This window comes from Chiloscyllium plagiosum, unplaced genomic scaffold, assembly GCF_037043375.1.
Source record: "Chiloscyllium plagiosum isolate Xiang-an unplaced genomic scaffold, Cpla_swu_hap1 HiC_scaffold_2, whole genome shotgun sequence".
Taxonomy (NCBI): Eukaryota; Metazoa; Chordata; class Chondrichthyes; order Orectolobiformes; family Hemiscylliidae; genus Chiloscyllium; species Chiloscyllium plagiosum.
The window spans coordinates 133,534,208-133,557,099 of NW_028270140.1; the positions used below are offsets into that span (position 1 = coordinate 133,534,208).

A 22,892-nucleotide genomic window follows, 5' to 3' on the forward strand; every position below is an offset into this window, starting at 1 on the left:
CATGAACTTATACTAATGCCTTCCACTATACCCATGTGACATTTTTCATCCCACATACTGCCACTTCCTGGGGACCCAGTGACAAAATTAAGTGTCAAACTTCAGGCAACTTTGCGCCAAAGATATATGTTCATTGGAAACTGCGGGGTATATGAAATTTTTGGAAGGGAGTGAAAAGGGGTTGACTTCCAAGAGCTCTGACAGAGGGAGAGTCTGCACTTCAACCGGAGTGCCTGAAGGCAAAGAGTCACACTTGAGAATGTGAGGGTTTGATTGCTTGCGTGTTGTACAGTTTCTGAGCAATTTACACCCTGAGGAATTTGACAGAAGTGATTACAGAGACTTCAGCATGAATTGTAGTGCAAGAGGGGATTGCTCTGAACCTAGGGACAATTGATCTAGTTGATCTTCTAAGCAGAATAACAGAATTCACCTCATTCTCTGGAAAGGGTTTGAAAAGTTACACATTAAAAGTGACCAAACTGTCAAGGGTACGAATCATGATTCTCTGAGCATTAACCAAATTAGTCTCGTGAATATACAGCCAGCCAAATCCTTCGGCACAATGACGCATTGTGGCAAAATAATCACAGCTCTCAATGATGTGTTTGGAGAAATATTTGGAGTCAAAACATAAGTATTGCAGCTTTAAGTGTCTGCATTCATCAAGGCAAGCAAAATATTATTATGACGGATTTCACATTCCGTCTTTGCTGTTAGCAAGAGAGATTTTTCTAACTGGTGAATAGGAAAGCTACTCAATATAATGGAATTTTTTTTTAACCAAGGGGAGAACATTTGACTTCAGGAATGACACAGCATAGATGATAATGATTGCAGATGTTCGAAATGTGGTGCTCGGTCATTAGATTAAATAGAGATTGATTAGGCAGAAAGTTAGGCTGGACCATAATTACTGTCAGGCTGGCTTATTCTGGGTGGTTCTGTTGCTTTAATTATTGCTGTTAGTATTTTTCCCAAGAAACTATCATCCATAAAATTATGATTATTGCTGTTTTGTGAAGGTGGAGAGAGAGCTCATAATCACCTAAAACTACTGTGAAGAAAAAGTGCTGAAGATCTGTTTGATTTGTAAAACTGGCATGTCATTCACTGCTCTTTGAATTACTGACTTGTGGATAAACATCTCTGTTTTTCAGCCATACAGACTGAGGTGATTCTGCATTGTGCAGTGCTGACTGATCTTAAATTGGGCAGAAAGAGAATGATAGAATTAAGAATAGTACACAACAGAAGGAAGACCTTCAATACATAGGGATTGTCCCATAGAATGTACAAGTAAAGGTATTATCACATATTTGCTCCTCATGTCCTTCTAAAGGGAGGAAAATGTGGATTTGGAAGGAACCTTGCAAAATTGCTACAGGGCATCTTGAAGAGGTAAACAATGCTGTCACTCTCTATTAATTGGAGAGTGAATACGTGTTTAAGGTGGTGGATAGGATATTGTTTAAACAATTGCTATGTCCTGAATGGTGTCAAGCTTCTTGACTCTTGTATGAGTCGCACTCAGTCAAGAAACTACATTGTCTAGTTGGTGGAAAGGCTTTGGAGAGTCAAGTGATGAGTTACTTGCTGTCAAATGCCCACACTCATGTCTATTCCTGAAACCCACTGTATATTTATACAGCTGTTCCACTTATTTCTTGAACTGATGTGTCAGTCACAGTAATGTCATTAATCACTAAGAGACAATGGATAGAGTCATTGCTGTTGGAGATTCTCATTGTCTGGCACTTATGCTGCATAAATATTCCTGCACAAGCTATGAGCCCTGACAATATCCCTGCAGTAATACTGAAGATGCATGCTCCAGAACTAGCCAATATCTTCTCATACAGCTACATCAGGGCACTTATCCAGCATTATGGAAATTTGCCTATGTATATTCTAAACACATAAAGCAGGACAAATTCACCCTAACCAATTGCTGACCCATTCATTTACTCTCAATCAATGATAATGGGCTGGAAGGGAGCATTAAAAGTGCTTTCAAGCAACACTTGCTTGGTAATAACCAGATCATTAATGTTCTATTTGTTTTCCACCAGTGTCATTCAGCTCCTGACCTCATCATAGATTTGGACGAAAGGGCTGAATTTTACATGTGAAGTGTCAGGAACTATGCTTGACATCTCAGTCACAATTGACTGGTGTTGCATTAAGGAGCCCAAGCAAAAATACAATCAGTTCTGTTAAAATGTGTACTTTGTTAATGCGAATCGGCTGTAATGCAATTGGGTGAATACGAGCACTGTTTCTAAAGTGCGAACTTTTAATGCGATTAAATTGCCAACACAAGGTGTTATTTGTAATGTGCAATTTTTGTATAGCGCAGGCTCGCCCAGGAATACAACCATTGCATTTTTGAAGAATTAGCTGTAAATGGGAATGAGAGGAGAAGCTCTCTGCTGGTTGGAGTCAAATCTAGCACAAGGGAAGATGGTTGTGGCAGTTGGAAGTCAGTCATCTCAGCTCCAGAACAAAATTGAAGGAGTTCCTTGGGGTAGTGTAATTGGTTCCACAATCTTCATCTACTTCATCAATTTCTTTCATCATTAGTTCAGAAGTGGGCACTTGTCTGAATGAGTGCATAATGTTCAGCACCATTCACAAATCCTCAGAAACTGAAGCAGTCCAAATGTACAAATGCAGTAAAACTTGGACAATATCCAGAATTGGCTGACAAAGTAGTGTGTAACCTTCACACAACATAAGAACCAGGCAATGGTCATCTCCAGGAAGAGAGAATCCAACTATCATGCCTTGACATTCAATGGCATCATCACCACTGAATATTGAATGATCAACATGCTGGTGCTTACTGTTTTCTTGAACAAATGTTCATTGGACAGTGATGGTCGAGTGGCATTATCTCTGTGCTATTAATCCAGAGATTCAGGAATTGTTCTAGGGATCTTGATTGGAATCACTCCGTGGAAGACAGGACATTCCTGTTCCTTCCTACCCACATTCTCTCCCTTGCCCTCTTCTATTCACTTCCACTTACTTACAGATCTGTCAGAATTGCAATAGGTACTGGTGCATAGAAATTGGAGATTATCCTGCAGATATGCAAAAGGTCATGTAATGCTTACACTTCATTGACTCTCAATAGCTAATATGCCATTGAATCTTGTTCTTCCTACTCTTTCATCAACGTGTAGAAATTACGGCACTTAAAATGCAAAACAAAAAGAAAGGAAACCAATCATACACCATACATTAATGATGATGAAGAACAAGGAACAGTATAGCACAGGAAGGGGCCCTTTGGCTCACCAAGACTGTGCAGGCACATGATGCCTTTCTAAACTAAAACTCTTTTACCTTGACACAGTCCATAACTATTTCATGCCTATTCAGATATCCGTCAAGATGCCTCTTGAATATTGCTGTTGCATTGGCCTCCACTACTTCCTCTGGCAGCATATTCCAGGCACTTACCACTCTCTATGTAAAAAAAACCTGCCTCTCACAAACTTCTTTAAATCTACCCCTTTTAGGTTCAAAGTACATTCCCTCATCTTTGACATTTCTACCCTGGCATAAAGACTCTGACTATTTATTCTACCCACGCCTCTCATAATTCTGTCGACTTTTATCGGATTGTTCCTCTTCCTTCAATGTTCAAGTGAAAACAAACTAAGTTTTTCCAGTCACACCTCACAGCTAATACCCTCCGAACCAGGCAACATCCTGATAAACCATCAAGACCATTTACAGCTGTACAATGGGAGGACATTCTGGAGGGCTCATTCACTGAGGCCATATGGTAGAGCTTAGGAAATGCATGTGTGCAGTCACTTTGATGGGTTGGTACGATCAGCCTTCTCACAGCCAATGAGTGAGAGAGGAATAGAAATATAGACAGATTACAGAAAAAATGTAAAAATGATAGGGTCATTGAGGAGGGTGATTTTAACTTCTCATTTTGACTGGGATTTCCTTAGTGCTAGGGGATCGGATGAGGGGGAATTGGGGGTGTGGTGGGGCTGGGGGAGGCCAACAGGGATAATCTGGGAAATTACATCAGGGGTTGGGAAATTACTGGATTCTTAGGGATAGGATTTACTCACATTTGGAAAAATATGGACTCACTATCTACTGGCAGCAGTAGTTAGTGAGGGAAATATGATGCCTCACAAACCTGACTGATTTTACTGAAGAACTGACAAAGATCATTGATGACAGCCAGGCAGTAGATGTTGTCTATATGGACTTAAGCAAGACTTTTGACATGGCAGGTTGATATAAAAGGTGAAGTCACGTTGCATCCACGGTGAGCTGGTCTAGAACTGGCTTAGTCATAACAGACAGAGAGTAACACCTGGAAGGGTGTTTTTCAGATTGGAGATCTGTGACCAGTGGTGCTCTGCAGGTATATAACAAATATACAAAACAAAAATAAATGTTTTACCTATAGATAAATGATTTTTATCTTTATTTCAGACACACTTCCCACAGTACTATTGATATAAAGAAAGCTCATGTTGCATTCACCCTACAGATGTCATAGTTTCCATGACAGATTAATGGTTAATGCAAGATCTCTTCTCAAAGAGCCTTATTTTCAGTGAAAAGAAAGTTGGATCCACTTAACTAATCCTACATTGCTCAGAATTCAGATGCTAAATTCAAATGATTGGATAAATAATTAATTTTCATCATTATAACATTTTGTCTATTTGGCACAAAAAAGCCTTTTTCCTGTTGCTAAAGTTATATTTCTGTAAACTAATGTTCTGTGACCCAGTCAGTGTATGATCATCATCATTAAAACTTCCTTGTTAGCAGTCTACTAAATGTTCCCAGTGTAACTGCATAAAGACAGCACAAAGCTCCCTATGTTATCCAATTGAAGTAAGAATCCACCCTTTAACCCATCATTGATATGTAATGAAAATGTAATGGGAGCCAGGCTCAGATCCTGAAATCCATCTGGGATAAATTTTATGGACACAGTTCATGATTCTCATCATTAATAATGTTCATTTATGCTGTTTCCTTGCTTCTTTAACCTTGTAGTCAGAATAAAACAACCTCTGTGCAGTTACTTTCTTTCATTTTTGATTGTGAATAAAAATATGTCTTTCAATATTCTGTTCATGATCATCCCATAAATCTTTTGGAACTGAACACAAACATTATGACAATAATTACCAAAAGCAAGATGAGAAATAGTAACTTTACCAGCATACTTTTTCAGTTTGCCCTCCACACCCCCACATATCACATCTTTCTTTAAACATTTCTGTAAATTATCAAGCTGATCAGTTCCACATTATTTCAACCAAGGTAAAGTGGTTTAACCTGGTCAGATGACAGGTTTGGTTTCACAACGTTAACATTTCTTGGTTTGTTGTTTTGCAATATGGGCCAATTTCCCCATCCACTTTCCCTTAGCTTGGCAAAACATATCAAGCCCTTCACCATGGCTTCAGAATTCTCTGGTGTGGAAACTCAGAATGTGAGCAGAGCCCTTGCCGTCGGTAGTTCAGTGAGCTCGATCACAGACTGCGCTTGGCTTCCTTCTGTTCTGAAATGAATTACTTGTTTTTCTCCAATTTTGCCAAAAACCTGAAGTTACAGCCAAGATTCCTCTTCCACAAACAAGATGCAAAACAGTGGGAGGAAATGCTAATTAGTGGCTTGGTTATTGATATGTCAGCTTTGAGTCAAGGGTACCATTCTTGTTTACGAGTTAAGGGGATTGCAGATTTGAGCATTCAGGGAGTGCTTGCAACTGCTACATGACCCATTTCGCCAAAAACCTGTCTGTCGAATCTGGTTGACATAACAGAAGCTTGGCACTATTTTGATGTAAAGTAGGGGAGTTCTCCTTGATGTCCTGGCCAGCAATAATGCTTCATTCATCAGGGCCAAGAAACAGATTAGCTGCTTACTTGTTTCCTTCCTGTTTGAGGAGCTTATTGTTTACACTTTGACTGCTGTTTTTCATTATTTTGTAACAATGTCTACAATACAAATGTACTTCATTGAAAGCAAAATACTTTGGGCCACAAGGGAAATATGCATTCGGAGGGGAAATTGTAGCCCCACTGGTTTGGTGATCAAGAGATATAGATTAAGACATTAGGGACATAGGTTCAAGTCCCATTGTGACAAATGGTGAAATTGGAATTCAACTCATAAATCTAGAATTAAAAAAATAAACTAGTTTAATGGTGACCACAAAATTATTACACCTCATATGATTAACTATTGTGATTTAAGTAAGCTATTCTCAGCTTGTCTGGCCTACATGTGATCCAGACCCACAGCAATGAAAAGGCTGAGCAAGCCACTCAGTCTGATCAAAGAAATGAAATTAGAAGGAACACCTGGCATCAAAAAGACATGAGAAATGTCTGTGGTGAAGCCTGCTTGGGCCTGAACAATTGTCCTTAGTAACATATAGGAGACAGTGAAGCAATGGTCTGACACAGCCATTCTCACAGCATCATGCCTCAGACACTACTAGGTCCATCTTTTGGAGTGCTCTGTCCTATTAAAAGGGCGGACGTATTAAAAATGGTGGCACTTTGGTGTACAGTCAGATGAAAGTTGCTGCTGATAGTGACTCGGTAGACCATGAAATCTCATGGCAGCAGATCAAATATGAACAAGAAACCTTCCTGCTGAGTACCTATTTCTGGCCACTCCTCAGCTAAAGTCTCAATTCTCCCAGTTCAATGAAAAGTACATGATGGCATGTCAGAAGTAGTACTGGTAGACTTAAAAATGAGGTATCAACAGAGTGAAGCTGCAACACACAACACCTTAGGTGATAAGCAGTGGTTGCAGCTTGCAGAGATAAGCAATCCAATAACTAATTGATCAGAACCTCGCTCTGAAGTCCTGAATAGAGGTGGATGGTTAAACAACTCACTAGAGTAGGAGGCTTCATGAATATCGCCATCCTCAATGATGAGAGTGCCCAGCACATCAATGCAAAATAAAAGTCAGAAATATTGACAAGATTTTCAGTCAGAAGTGACATGTTAAATAACTTGGCTTCCTCCTGAGGTCCCCAGCACTTTAGCCAATTAGATTTCACTCCAAGTCACATCAAGAAGCAACTAATAACACTGGATTCTGCATCAACAGTGTTATCAGGCAGCTCTTGGAAAGGAGTAGCTTGATCATTGCAAGTTAGTTTAGGTTAGGCTAGGCTCACTCAACTTCTCATTGCAGCCTTTTTCCAAATATGAATCGAAGAGCTGAACTCAGGACAGGAAGTGAATGTGTCAGCCCTTCACATCTAGGCAGCATTTGATCAAATCAAAGGAGCTCTTAGAAAATTGGAGGCAATGGGAATCAGAAGGATAACTCTCTGATTGTCAAAGTCATAGCTAGCACAAAAGAAGATGGGTGTGGTTGTTGGAGGTCAATCATCTCAACTCCAGGACAACACTGCAAGGATTCCTCAGGCTAGTGTCCTAAGCCTAACCATCTGAACTTCCCTCCATCATACATTCAGAAGTGGGGATACTCGGTGATGATGTCTGCATATTGCTGAGCACTGTTCAAGATGCCTCAGATACTGAAGGAGCCCATGCAGCAAAGCAGCAAGACCTGAAAACCTTTCGGGCTAGGGCTCACAAATTGTATTCTCACAAATGCTGCAATATTGCCAAGCAATGACCATCTCTGGCAAGAAGGAATCCCAAAAATCAACCTTTGCTCCTGAATCATCACTGAATATTCCTCAATCAACATTCTGCTGAGAAAAAAAAATCATTGGCCAGAAAATGAACTGCGATCGTCATATATGTACTTTGGCTATAACAATGGTTGGACATTCCGCAGTGAGTAACTCAAATCCTGCAGCCTTAAAGAATGTTTACCAACTGCAAGGCACGAGTCAGGAGCATGATGGAATACTCTTCATTTGCCTGGATGTGCACAATTTAATCAGCACTCAAGAATCTTGATACTATCTAGGAGAAAGCAGTCCACTTGACACCTGTCTGACATCTTCAACATCATTCCCTCTTACCAGTGGCACACATTGGTAGCAGTGTGTGTTAACCACAAGACTCACTACAGTAATTTACCAAGGCTCTTAAGTCAGCATCTTTCAATCAGTTATTTCTCCCAACACGAAGAACAAGGTTAGAAGATACATGTCAGCACCACTATCTGAAAGCACCTCTCCAAGCTACTCACTGTCTCGACTTGGAAATACACCACTGTTCCTTCAGTGGGTCAAAATCCTAGACCTGTCTCTTTAAAAGAATTGTGGTTCGACCAACACCAAATGGACTCCATCAGTTCAGTCAGGCAGTTTCCACCATCTTCTCGAAGGTAACTAGGGATGGGCAATGGATGCTGGCCCAGCCAACAAAGGCCACATTCTCTGGTCAGTTGAATACCTGAAATAATCAGGAACATGTTATCAAAATTAGAACTCCAAAAGCGAATCTCTTTTATCGGATTGTTATTTGCCCAGAGGAGAATGCATGCTAACTTCCCATAGGTGCTGTCTTCTGTGCTTAAGGCAGAGCTGAGACACATTCCAAACATAGACGAAACCTGATGAATGTAGTTAAACCTGCAAAGTTTACAAGTGTGGAGCACTGGCAGTTTCCTGCTGCTTGTCTAGCAAGGATTGGACAAATAGCATGCTGGGTCATCTGCAACTAGGTAAGTAAAAGTATCCATTGATAAAGCAAGACCTCTACATTCCATTTGTGAAGCAGGCAGGCTGTCAATCATTGGCATGATTTCCTCACCAGAGTTTGAGAACTCTCCCAGAATTCAGCATGTTCTTGACAACAAACTTATTGTTTAAAGTGTTTGAGTGATTTAAGCCAACCATGTTGCAATGTAGTAACAGACAGAAATTAGCCAGAGGATGCCCAATTAAGAATAATGGCACAAAAGTTCACATCATTTTAATGCGGAGGCAGGCTTGAGCAGTTCATTTTGAATTTCCTATCAAAAGAAAAATGAAGACTGCGTTTCAGCTGCTGGAAAATGTTCTGCAGAATCCATTTCTTACTTCAGTGTAATACAATGAATCACTGTCATGCCTCGTAATTATCCACATGATTCTAATCAACCTAATTGCTGTATAAGATAGCAAATAGTTAATTACCTGAATAAAATGGGAAGTATGGTCTCAAAACCTTGCAACCATATGTGTTTTAATTAGACCAAAGAAAAGTAGCAGTTGTAATACTCTTACACCTTTCTAAACTGTAAAACGGCATGACTACCCTGCTGATGATTACAAAGCTATTTATTTCTAAAATTGCTGAATGGACGACGCCAGTATTAATAAATATGCAGTTTCTAAATTTGCATTTTTCGCTTTGTTTATCCCTCATTCTAGGTCACTCAATTACTCTCTTCAGCTTGGATAATGGGAGAAATATGGATTGCAGCTCTGATCTATGTTGCGTTATGGCAAGGAAGTGACATTCCTCACACCATCTGCCCAAGAACGCATACGCCATTTCATTGCCATTGAGTAGCCTGATTGATAGATGATGGAACTTAGCAAATTTGGAAGCCAGCCCAAATGACAAATGTACCAAAACCTTGAACCCATTGCCTTCTGATTATTAGCAAATAGTCTATCATGTGTGAGCAAGCTGCTGTATAAATTGACAACTGAATAAAATCAGCCAGTGGGCACAGTGTCTTTATCTCTACAGCTTTGTTAATATACAATAAATTAACTTTGGTAATGCTGATGAGGAAGTACAGTCAAATTTCGTAAATATGTTTTTAACCACCGGTAGTACAAAGTTTGAGTTTTGTGAGAAAAAAACAGACATTTTGTCAAAACGTTTCATCTGTCCTCATCAGGACAGAATTGCAAGAATACCGAATTGGGAACAATAATTTATACTGCCCGAGTGAAAGGTGTTAGTAACTGAAGTCTGAATGGTAGAGGATTCAAGAATGCAAATTGGAAACAGGATATTGCTAACTTCTTGATTCCAGTTTGGATGGATAAAGAAAACAGTCAATGCTGGTCCATCTGCATGGATACTGTATAGGAATGGGGATTTTCTGTTCAAAGGTTGCTCTTGGGATTCAAGAATGGAAACTGCATTGATGAGACTGTTACAACTTCAGAATATCCTTAATGCTCCACAATCAATAAAGCAGTTTTGAACAGTAAACAATATTATTGCTTCAGTAAATGTGGCAGCTCATTCTCATGTCCCTTGAGTATCAGTCTTAATTTATACACTATAATGGAGTTTGCACTGCAACCTACTGACTCAGAGGCAAATCCATAGTCATTAATCGAAAACTAATAGCTAAACTGATAAAATAAAGACTTCCAAATCTCTCTTGACAGTCACTTGATAGTGCACATCTTAAATATTACTGAAAAAGATTCACATCGCAAAAGTATTTTAGGTTTTCATTTCTTGGGACAAATACAATAATGCTAAATTTCAAATGACCTCAACAAGTTATACATCAACAAGTGTTGACTGGGTGATGTGTCTGTCTTGGCATTTTGAAGTTTTGCATTTGACCTGATGAGGACAGGATGATAGACTTGTCAGACTGATTGCTGGGATGGCAGGATGACATATGAATAGAGGCTGGATTGCTTAGCACAATACCCACTTCAGTTTAGAAGAATAAGGGGAGGGGATGTCATAAAAACTTATACAATTCTAACAGGACCAGAAAAGGTAAATGCAGGAAAGATATTCCCAATGACTGTGGAATCCAGAACCAGGGGTCAGTTTAATGATATGGTTAGGCCATTTTGGGCTGAAATGAAGATAAATTTCTTCACCCAGAGAGTGGTGTGCCTGTGAATTTTTTTTTTTAAACCACAGAAAGCAGTTGAGGCCAAAACATGGAGTCACAGAGTCGTAGAGATGTACAGTATGGAAAACAGATCCTTCGGTCCAACCCGTCCATTCCGACCAGATATCCCAACTGAATCTAGTCCCATCTGCCGGCACCCGGCCCATATCCCTCCAAACCCTTCCTATTCATACACCTATCCAAATGCCTCTTAAATGTTGCAATTGTACCAGCCTCCATCACTTCCTCTGGCAGCTCATTCCATACACTTACCACAATCTGAGTGAAAAGGTTGCCCCTTAGGTCTCTTTTATATCTTTCTCCTCTCACCCTAAACCTATGCCCTCTAGTTCTGGAAAATATTTTGTCTTATTTATCATATCTATGCCCCTCATAATTTTGTAGACCACTATAAGGTCACCCCTCAGCCTCTGACGCTCCAGGGAAAACAGCACCAGCCTGTTCAGCCTCTCCCTATAGCTCAAATCCTCTAACCCTGGCAACATCCTTGTAAATCTTTTCTGAACCCTTTCAACATCTTTCCGATAGGGAGGAGAGCAGAATTGCCCGCAATATTCCAACAGTGGCCTAACCAATTTCCTGTACAGCTGCAATATGACCTCACAATTCCTCCACTCAATACTCTGACCAATAAAGGAAAGCATCCCAAACGCCTTCTTCACTGTCCTATCAACCTGCAACTCCACTTTCAAGGAGCTATGAACCTGTACTCCAAGGTCTCTTTGATAAGCCACATTCCCAGGACCTTACCATTAAGTGTATGAGTTCTGCTAGGATTTGCTTTCCCAAAATGCAACACCTCGCATTTATCTGAGCCCATTTCTCAGCTCATTGGCCCATCTGGTCAAGATCCTGCTGAAATCTGAAGTAACCTTTTTCGCTGTCCACTACACCTCCAATTTTGGTGTCATCTGCCAACTTACTAACTATACCTCTTATGCTCGCATCCAAATCATTTATATAAATTAGAGGACCCAGCACCAAATGTTTTCAAGAAAGGTTCAGATATAAAAGGTTTAGATATCGTTCCAAGCCCTAATGGGATCAAAGGGCCTGGGGAGGAAACAGGAACAGGGTATTGAGTTTGATAATCAACTCTGAACAAATTGAATGAGTAAGCAGGCTCAAATGGCTGAATGGTCTATTTCTGCTTCCGTGTTTCTGTATCTCTCTTCAGCACCATTTCTATATCACCTTTCACAACTTGGGCTGTGATGCATGTCATGACAGCCTACAAAATACATTGGTGTAACATTGGAAACATAGCAGCCAATTTACACACAGGAAGTTGTCACAAACAGCAAGATGATAACGACCAGATTGTCTGCTTTAGTCACATCAATTGAGGGATAAATATGGCCAGAACACCAAGAGAACTTCCCAGCTTTTTTTTCAGATTCTTGCCATGTGATCATTCATCTTTACATCAGGGGACAGATGGAGTCTTTTTTGAATATTTGATGTAAATGACTGCTTGATGTCTATTTCAAACAGTTGACAGAGATCACATGATATCATTCAAAGAAAAATCAGGACGATTTTCATGTATTCTGGACCATTGTTCCTCTCTCCAAAGCAGTAACATCAATGCGTAAAGATTAACTGGTATTGTGTCTCCTTCACATTTATGAAACGTCGCTGATACTGAATAAATGCCAAGTTCCCCAGCACAACAATGAACTCCACAGCCAACAAGAAAGAGTAAAGCATTTTGTGTCAGCCTTTGAGTAGTTTAATACCATGGTAAAGCATGTTAAATCAGAATATTTCATATTTCCTCTCTTGCCATTTCAAGCGTTTTGGGGATAATTGTAACATAACCCACCCAGACAGAATCTGGCCAATACAATTCAGTTTCTTGTTTTCACATCCCATGACATTTCTTGTTGTCTCAAAATCATTTTCCATTCAAAGATGGATCCATTCAGTGACAGTAATGTCACTGTCACAATCCAGAGGTCCAGACTAATGCAACTGGGCACACAGATTCAAATTTCACCATGGCAGCTGATGGAATTCAAATTACAAATATTATACTCTTGCTTAATATGTGTTGTAAAGATAACCTCTGCAATTACATAACAGTCAATTTAACTTCAGTGAGAGGAAATATCTCGAAACAATTATTTGGAATAGGATTAACAGTCACATGCAAAAATGTTCATTAATTTGGAAGAGCCCACTTGGATTAATTAATTTGCTGGAGTTTTTTGAAGAGGTGACAGATGAGAGAAAGGCTTTTGATGTGGTGTACATGAACCTCTGAAAGGTGTTCCAAAGAGCGCTACACACCAGGCTTGTGAGAAAAAAAATTGGCTCAAATTAATAGGCATAAAAGGGGCAGTAGCAAAATAGATACAAAATTGGCTGAGGGATAGGAAACAGAATAATGGTTGATGGAATTTATTTGGACTGTAGGAAAGGTTGTTGTGGAGTTCCCCACGGGTTGGTATTGGAACACTTGCTTCTTTATGAAATGTACTTATGACCTAGATCTTGGTGTGCAGACAATTTCAAAGTTTATAGACAATGTCAAACTTGGTAGCATTATAAACTGTAAGGAGGACAGTACAGAACTTCAAAAGAACATTGACAAATTGGTGGAGTGGGCAATCTGGGGCAGATGAAGTTCAATATGAAGTGTGAGATAATATGTTTTGGTACAAAGACCATTGAAGGCAATATAGACTAAATGATACTATTCTAAATGGTATGCAGGAGCTGAGAGATTTCGTTGTACATGTAGATAAGTTGTTAAAAGTGACAGGAAATGTTGAGAGTTGTTAACAAATGATAGAGTATTCCAGCTTCATTAATAGGGACATAAAGCATAAGTGCAAAGAGGTTGTCGTGGACTTAAATAGATAAATAGTTAGACCTCAGATGGAGTATCATGTCAAAAATAGAAATTGCTGGAAAAACTCTGCAGGCCTGCAGTATCATACAATGTTTCAGGAAGGAAATGAAGAGAGTGCAGAGAACTAATCGTAAGAACTGTTTCAGGAATGAGAAATTTCAGTTATGTGGATAGATTGGAGATGAAAGCTGAGAGAAGATTCAATAGAAGTTTTCAAAATCATGATGGGCCTGGACAGAATAAAGAGAAACTGGCCCATTCATGAGGGGGTTGAGAGCCAGAAGACACAAATGTTAAGTATTTTGCAAAAGAAGCCAATATGAGATTTTAAAAATATGTTTTCTTACAGTGAGTAAGGTTTGAAATGCACTGTCTGGAAGTGGAATGGTGACAAGTTCAATTAAGACATTCAAGGCAGCATTGTGTGACCATTTAAATTTTATGATACGAAAGTCGGAAACGATACGAAAGTCGGAGGAGTTGTTGACAGTGAGGAAGGATGTGGCAGGTTACAGCAGGATATAGAGAAGCTGCAGAGCTGGGCAGAAAGGTGGCAAATGGAATTCAATGTAGCTAAGTGTGAGGTGATTCACTTTGGGAAGAATAACAAAAAGATGGGGTACTGGGCTAATGGTCGGATACTTGGTAGTGTGGATGAGCAGAGGGATCTTGGTGTCCATGTACACAGATCTCTGAAAGTTGCCACCCAGGTAAATAGTGCGGTGAGGAAGGCATATGGCGTACTGGCTTTTATTGGTAGAGGAATTGAGTTCCGGAGTCCTGAGGTCATGATGCAGTTGTATAAGACTCTGGTGCGGCCGCATCTGGAATATTGTGTGCAGTTTTGGTCGCCATACTATAGGAAGGATGTGGAGGCACTGGAACGGGTGCAGAGGAGGTTTACCAGGATGTTGCCTGGTATGGAAGGAAGATCGTATGAGGAAAGACTGAGGCACTTGGGGCTGTTTTCATTAGAGAAAAGAAGGTTTAGGGGTGACTTGATTGAGGTGTACAAGATGATTAGGGGGTTAGATAGGGTTGACAGTGTGAACCTTTTCCCGCGTATGGAGTCGGGTATTACAAGGGGGCATAGCTTTAAATTAAGGGGGGGTAGATATAGGACTGAAGTTAGGGGTAGGTTCTTCACTCAGCGAGTCGTAAGTTCATGGAATGCCCTGCCAGTAGCAGTGGTGGACTCTCCCTCTTTATGGGCATTTAAGTGGGCATTGGATAGGTATATGGAGGATAGTGGGTTAGTATAGGTTAGGTGGGCTTGGATCGGCGCAACATCGAGGGCCAAAGGGCCTGTACTGCGCTGTATTCTTCTATGTTCTATGTTCTATGTAAAACAATTTTCATGGTAACAGAAAATGGCAGCAAATTGGCACTAAGCCAAAATGCAAACACACAGAGTCAATGGCCTCCTTCTGTACTGCAACAATTCAGCGATTCTGAAAAGTAAAATTTGGTGAGTTGCAAAATGGGTCTGTGATCCAAATCCATTAGTTTTCCTGCCTCACAGGTGAGGCGAAATTTAAATCTGAGCTTCTTACACACATTCATAGGGACAGAAAAAGTCTATGTGGCTGATCAGAACTATGAAAAACCTGATGAAGGGCTTTTGTCCGAAACTTTGATTCTCCTGATCCTTGGATGCTGCCTGACCTGCTGTGCTTTTCCAGCACCACACTCTCGACTCTGATCTCCAGCATCTGCAGTTCTCACTTTATCCTCTGAAAAACCTGTCCAAGTGCCAATCCCTGTTCGTTCCCACCAGCCTGCAGATTTCTTCTTTACCATGTGCACATGCAACTCTTGTTAGATATTTCCTCATGATTCTGCTTCTGCCCCTCCAGGCAACACACTCATGACCATGACAAATTCCTACATAAAATAGTATTGCCCCCAAAACCAATGATGGGTTATTTTGTCATAATCTGCCAAATTAAATATGCCACATAAGACAGAAATGAAATGGATGGACACTGGATGGTGGCAGGCACAGGATGAGCTTTCTTTATCCAGTTGTGACAATGCTGCACCTTTAACAATGTTGTGTTGTCCTTGTATTTTTTCAGAAGGGCCATAAACAGAGGGACTCCGCGAGGTCGAGGTTTGAACGGTTTGAGGGCCAATTTGATTATAGCTAACAGATACTGTCTCTGAAAAAGGCTTTTGATTAAAAAAAAACACTTGTAGAATGAAAGGGGAGTGGCCAGTTCTCCAAGCACAGCTTTTCTCTGGTTTGGGTTTGATTTGGTTTTATCAGGCAGTCAGTTGTGAAGCTGCTGGATCCAAAGAAGCAGGTCCATGCCCATAATCCCTCTCTCTGACACCTCTCCTGTAAGACCCTGTGTTTGATCTTACCTTTTGTGCAAAGGGATGTTTATAGGGATTGTTGCATGTATTTGGAACAGCATTATTAAGTTAGGATAATCTGTTAGATTTTCAGATAGGTTGTGTTATTCTGTATTCTATTTTCTTTTGTTTGTGTTTCTTTAATAATCTTGCAAATAAATTCTATTTTGTTGAAAACTAAGTGGTTGGGCCAGCTGTATCTCTCCTGAATATCCACTATATAACTGCTTAAAACAACGAGCAAAGTTAGGGTCCAGGTTACTTTCTTAAATGTTTTGAGGGAGTCTGGCCTGGTCCATGACACAATTGTCTGCATGTGGCTCCTCCAGGATCTGGTAGTAGTGGAGGAAGGGAGAAGCTCTGGGGCACAGCTGCCACAGATCTTGCTTGAGAGATCTGGAGTGACCGACTCCAAGAGATCGCAGAGAGGAAACTTTTCGATGCACCTGAAAGAATTGTACCTGCTGTATAACAGTTGACCTGTTTTGGTCAGCAGGGAAGTGTGATGGTTTTCCCAAATCAGAAGTCAATTAAACTAACACCAGGATTCTATAAACAGAATAGGGCTCCAATCTAAATAAACTGATTGGTCAAGTTGGCCTCATCACTTTCAGTCACCTGTGATCAGGACCTCAGACTGCAGGTAAGCTGCTTGTTTCTGACTCCCCATTCTCAGAGTTTAAACTTGCATTTTGTCTTTCTGACCTCTGTTAAGTACTAGATTGACCTGAACATTTATCACTATTTATCGATTACACTATTGGCAGTAATCCAATACTAAGCATATTAATCATGAATTTGCACAGCCCATGTAACATAAAGGTTCAGCCGCATAGAAGCAGTTGGCAAGGCAATTATTGAGTCGCTTTTAAACACGTAATCAATTGAACAAGCAGCACCCGCCCCTAGTTATTTTTTAAATAAGGAGATGAACATGTGCAGTGTAAGTCAAATGTGAATTAAGATTTAAGTCTGTAATTTTATTGCACTGACAGTGACACATAGATTTTTCTTGCATAAATATTAATTTGCTATTAGCTGTAAAGCCATACAGTCTCATTACACTTTTTAATATGCACTGGATAGTGCATTTCAAATTCATGAAACAGTGTACAGTTTTCAAGAGTAATTTCTTCTTTTAACACTCATTTGCAATGGATTAAACAGTGGTCATTCACTACATCAATATTATAAACACATTTTTCCCAATATTCTACAGATGAAAGAAGAAGAAGTGAAAGATGCCAGAAACTGGGAGTGAAGACTTAACTGCTGAATCAATTATGTGAAGGCAGCTTCCAAGTAATTTATTTTCCTTCTGATTCTGATATTTCTTTTCCCTGAACTGAGGACAAAGGCACGATGGAAAAATCGATAAGGAATAATTTGCCTCTTGAATAGCATGGAGGTGAACTAATTTTATTACACAGTAAAGTAAGATCTCACAATTGTTAATCTTGAAAATCCATGAAGAAAAACATTCAAATTCATGTAGAAGGAGGCTAGACAGAGTGACTCCACCCATCCCACTAAGATGTGACACATCGTCCGCAGCAAAGTGATGATCAAATGAAATTGAGAGCTCAGACTTATGACAGCCTAGTGGCTCATTATGATACAGGTAAACAATGGAGCCAACATCTTTATTTAAGTGAAGCTAATCTCAGAACAAAAGATGACGCAGATCGCTAAAAGCAAACAGTGAACACCTTTCACCAATATTAGTCACTTGTGGTGAGTGGTAAATGTATAGTACCAATTGCTAACAGCATTTTACACACTTTGTGAAATATTTGGGACTGAAACTTACTGCAATACAAGAGCTGAGAAAGGCAGCTCACTTTTCAAGGGATCGATGACCAATGTGAACACTGAAAACAACAATGTCTCTTTAATCAATCAAAATGAAGAATTATTAATGAGCAATGCAGAGTCTAAACCAGGAAGTGTCAGCTAGAATGATACACTTAATGCTAAATCAGGTCCAGAAAGGAAGATAAACCAAGGAAAATGAAGATGGATAACAAGAGAGAAAGAGATAAAGGAGGCAGGAAAATTAAAATAAAATACTTTTCTAATCTTCACAAATAAGAAGTATCTGAATAATTGAGATTCCAAAACAGTCAAAGGATAATCTGTATCGTAAGAGACAACGTTTATATTAAACTGATCAGGTTAAGATGTGCATGCAAGGAAACAACCAAGCCCCATGTTTGTTCAGTGAGTTTTGTCAGTATTCTTAATGTTGATTTAAAAATTCTCACGATTCTAAACATGTGAATTTCAAATCTCTCAGTGAGATGATACAGAGAAAAGCTTGGAGCACAAAATCTCTGCCAGCAAGTGCTTAACTGTGAATTTACCACTGTAGCTTCACCTATACTTATATTGCAAATCTGGTTCACTATTAAAGAAAGGACATGCATTTGTGTTGCATGTCATGACAATTTTATCTTCAAATGTCAATGCAACAGCTGACAGGTAACATCTCAGATAATTAATACAATGGAAATAAATTTAGAGGCAACCACGTAGTAAGCTGAGGATTCCTGTCATGTTACTGAAGCAATCAGCTCATCCCAATTGCTGAGAATACTGGACAAAGCAAACTTGGCTTGATAGACCTTGAGTCTTCCTTTTGCAATTTGGTTACTATAGTGGTCAGTCACGGAACATACTCACTTTCAGCGTACTTTCAACAAAATAAGTTTATTACACAAAACGAAAGAAAAGAGATACACCTCCCACAAGTTTGAAAGATCTTATCAAAAAAAAAGACATGTCTTTCTTGTGATAATTTTGAAAAATGCCTTCAGGGAATGTGTGCTTCACTAGCTGTGTCAAACGTGGAGCATATGAACCTTTGTGGATGCAGTGCCAACTGAGAGGTTTGCTTTGTCCTGAATGGTGTCAAGTTTCTTGAGTGTTGTTGGAGCTGCAGTCATGCAGGTAAGTGGGAAGTATTCCCTCACACGCTTGATTCGTGCCTTGTAAGAGGTGGACAGGTTTTGTTAAGTTGTAAATTATTTGTTCGCTACAGGGTTCCTCACGTCTGACTTACTCTTGCAGTCATGGAGTTTATATGGCTAGTCCAGTTCAGTTTCTGGCCAATGGTTACTCTCAGAATGTTGATTGTGGGGATCCAGTCATGATGATGTCATTGAAGGTCAAGGGACAATTGTTAGACTGTCACTTGTTGGAGATGGTCATTGTCTGGTTTGGTCTAAATATTACCTGCTACTTATTATCCCAAGCCTGGATGTTGACCAGGTCTTGATGCATTTGGACATGGACTGCTCCACTATGTGAGGAATGATGAATGGTATTGAACATTGTGCATTCATCGATAAATATCCATACCTGTGAAATAAAAGTTGAAGAGGGGAAGGCCATCAAAGACATAGCAGGCTATGATTGAACCTAGGACACTACCCTGAGGAACTCCTACAGAAATGTGCTGGAGCTGAGATGACTGATCTTCAATAACCTTAATCATCTTCCTTTGTGCTAGGAACGGTTCCCATTCATCTAATTTTCCACAGGGTGTTTGATGTGCACTGAACCAAATACAGCCTTGTTGTCAAGAGCAGTTACTCTCACCTCACCACTGAAATTCAGCTCTTATGTCCATGTTTGAAAGAAAGCTGTCATGGGGTCAGGAGCTGAGTGGGCCTGTCAGTACCTAAATTGAGTGTAAGCAAGCAGGTTATTACTGAGTAAATGCCGTTTGATAGCATTTTTGATCCTTCCATCAGATTACTGATGATCGAGAATAGACTGATGGGGCAGTCATTGGCAGAATTGTGTTTATTCTGTTTCTGATCTACAAGACATCCTTGGGCAAGGAACTGCCTGACATCCCATTTTGAGCTGTGACTGGTTTTATTCCTGGCATGCCTTCTTGCTCTCTTCATTAAACCAGGTTTGTTCCTCTGGCTTGATGGTAACATTGGAGTGAGGGATACATTGGGCCATAAGGTTTCAGATTTTGTTGGAGGACAATTGCTACTGACGGCTGACAGTAGCTCATTGATACCCAGCCTAGAGCTGCTGGAATGAATTGTATTATAATCATCACCAGCCAAAGTTCCACATGATACAATGGAAGGTATCCTCAAAGTGAATACAACTTTTCTTCTTCACAAAGATTGTGAGTCATTCCTACAAGTACTGTCTTGGAGAAATGCATTTTAGCATGAAGGTTAAGGTCAAGTAATGTTTTGTAATTTTGAGAAGTCTTCCTTTCTGAATTCCAAGTCCTAGTTATCCTGTAAACACATCCATGTAAAAGCTATGAAACTATATTTGTTTCTTTCTATTTGTGCCATTAATTCATGTGTCCATCATCAAGAATGGTTTAGCAGCACCACCAGGATCTATAGGATATAACTGTTAAGCTGTGTCTGTGGCTGATTGTGAAGGAATCAACAAGAGGGGAAAACATACTTGACCATACTTGACAGAAAAAGGACTTGATAAAATGGGTGAACCACCATGATTAATAAAGTCAAGGAGCGTATCCAATCAAAAACTAATGCAGACAAAACAGCGATAACCAGTGATAGGCCAGGGTTCTTTAGGAATCAGCAATGGATGACTTAAAACAAAACTAACACAGAGAGAAATTGATTATGAAAGTAAATTGTCAGAAATATTTTAAAAAATCAAGAGCTTCTATAGGTCTATAAAAAGGAAGAGGGTTTCTACAATGAGTGTGGGACCATTGGAGGGGGTGACTGGTGGATTAAAAATGGGAAACAAGGAAATTGTATCAGTCTTCATGAAAGAGGGCATTATAAACAGCTCAAAGATATCAAATAAACAAGGTGTGACTGGGAAGAAAAGTCTATTAATAGTCTCCATCTCAAGCAGCAAGGTATTTAGCAAACTAATAGGAATGAAAGTAAACAAGTTGTTAGAACCTGATCACCTGCATCCAAGGGCTTTAAAGAAGTGGTGCGGAGATAGTGGAAGCATTGATCAAAATATTCCAAAACATTCTGGATTCCAAAAGAGTTCCAGTAGACTGGAAGACCATTGATGTGATGCCAAGCAGGAAACTAATTGTCATACTACAAACAGTCATTGGGAAAATGATAGACTGTTACGGAAGAAATAGCAGGATATTTAGAAATGCTTACTACAACCAAACAGAGTCAATGTGGCTATTTAGAACTTTTTGAGGATAGGACAAGCAGAGTTGAAAATGGGGAACTGGTAGATGTAGTCAATTTGGATTCCAGAAAGTATTCAATAAGGTACTACATAAAATATTATTGCAGAAAATATGAGCTCATTGTGTTGGGTTAATGAGTTATCACTGGTTGAGGATTTCTTATCATGCAGAAAGCAGGGAGTCAGGATTAAATAGTGAAGCAGACTTGAATGACTTAGTTCTGCTCCTGCATATCATGGTCTTATGGCCCACAACCTTGAATGGTATGACATTTCAAGTGCTCATCCAAGTACTTTTTAAAAGTTGTGCAGTTATCCATCTCATTACGCTCCAGGCAGTGCATTCCAAAAACCACCAGCCTCTGAGTGAAAATCATTTTCCTCAACTCTGCTCAAAACCTATTCCATTTCACTTCAAAAGTGGTTCTTCTTGTTCTTGATCCTTCAACTAAGGGGAACAGCCTTTTTATTATTCACTCTGTCTTTGCCCCTGAGTTAGGTATCATCTACAGCTCAGATTTCTCTGTTCCAAAGAAACAAGAAATAAGCTTATCCAGCCTCTCTTCTTAGCTAAAGTCCTTTATCCGAGCATTGAATCACTGGAAAGGTGCAGTTTCCAAAGAACTGCAAAAGCAACAGATTAATTGGCAATGACAATGATGACAACAAGAATAAGCCAACATTGTTACATTGTACTTGATAAATTTGCTGTGGTCAGTTATTACCAGTTGGTTATTACTTTAGAAGCTTTATGTAAATTCAGAGGTTTTATAACTCACTCAGGATGGCTCAGTTGTTATAATCATCGAACCATGAGCATCAGTTGAATTTACCATTCTGATCTCCCTTTTGATGATATCTGCACATATTTGGCCAATGTTAATTTTCTATTCACAATATATATTAATGATTTGGATGAGGGAACAAGGTTTGCAGATGATACCAAATTGGGTGGGAGGGTGAACTGTGACGAATTTGCAAAGATCCTTCTGCATGATCTGGACAAATCAATAAGTGAGTGGGCAAATCAATGAAAGATTAATTTGGATGAATGTGATGTTATTCACTTTGGAAGCAAAAACAAGAAGGCAGATTACTACCTGAATGACTGTAAAATGCGAGAGGGAAGTGTGCAGCGGGACTTGGGTATCCTTGTATACCAGTTGCTGAAGGTAAGCATGTAGGTGCAGCAGCAGTAAAGAAGGTAACTGGTATGTTGACCTTTATTGTGAGAGAGTACAGGAGCAGAGATGTGTTGTTGCAGTGACACAGGGCCTTGGTGAGGTCATACCTAGAATATTGTGTGCAGTTTTGGTCTCATTTTCTGAGGAAGGAGGCTTTTGCTCTCGAGTGAGTGCAGTGAAGGTTTACCAGGCTGATTCCGGAGATGGCGGGATTGACATGTATGGGGAGAGATTAATGAGGTTAGGATTGTTTTCACTGGAGTTCAGACAAATGAGGGGATCTCACAGACACTTATAAAATTCCAACAGGACGAGACATGGTAGATGCAGGGAGGATTCCCAATGGTGGGTACATCCAGGACAGGGGTCACAGTCTGAAGAATCACGGTAAACCATTTAAGATGGAGATGAGGAGACATTTCTTTATCCAAAGAATGGTGAGCCTGTGGAATTCACTACCACAGGAAGCAGTTGATGCCAATACATTG

The 22,892-nt window shown here is 39.8% G+C and overlaps 1 protein-coding gene across 18 annotated transcripts in view; it reads right to left on the reverse strand.

Moving 5' to 3' along the window:
- The window catches only part of LOC122557375 (teneurin-3), a 2,678,940-nt gene that overhangs the window by 1,881,634 nt on the left and 774,414 nt on the right, over nt 1–22,892 (reverse strand). The gene's annotated exons all lie outside the window — the stretch shown is intronic.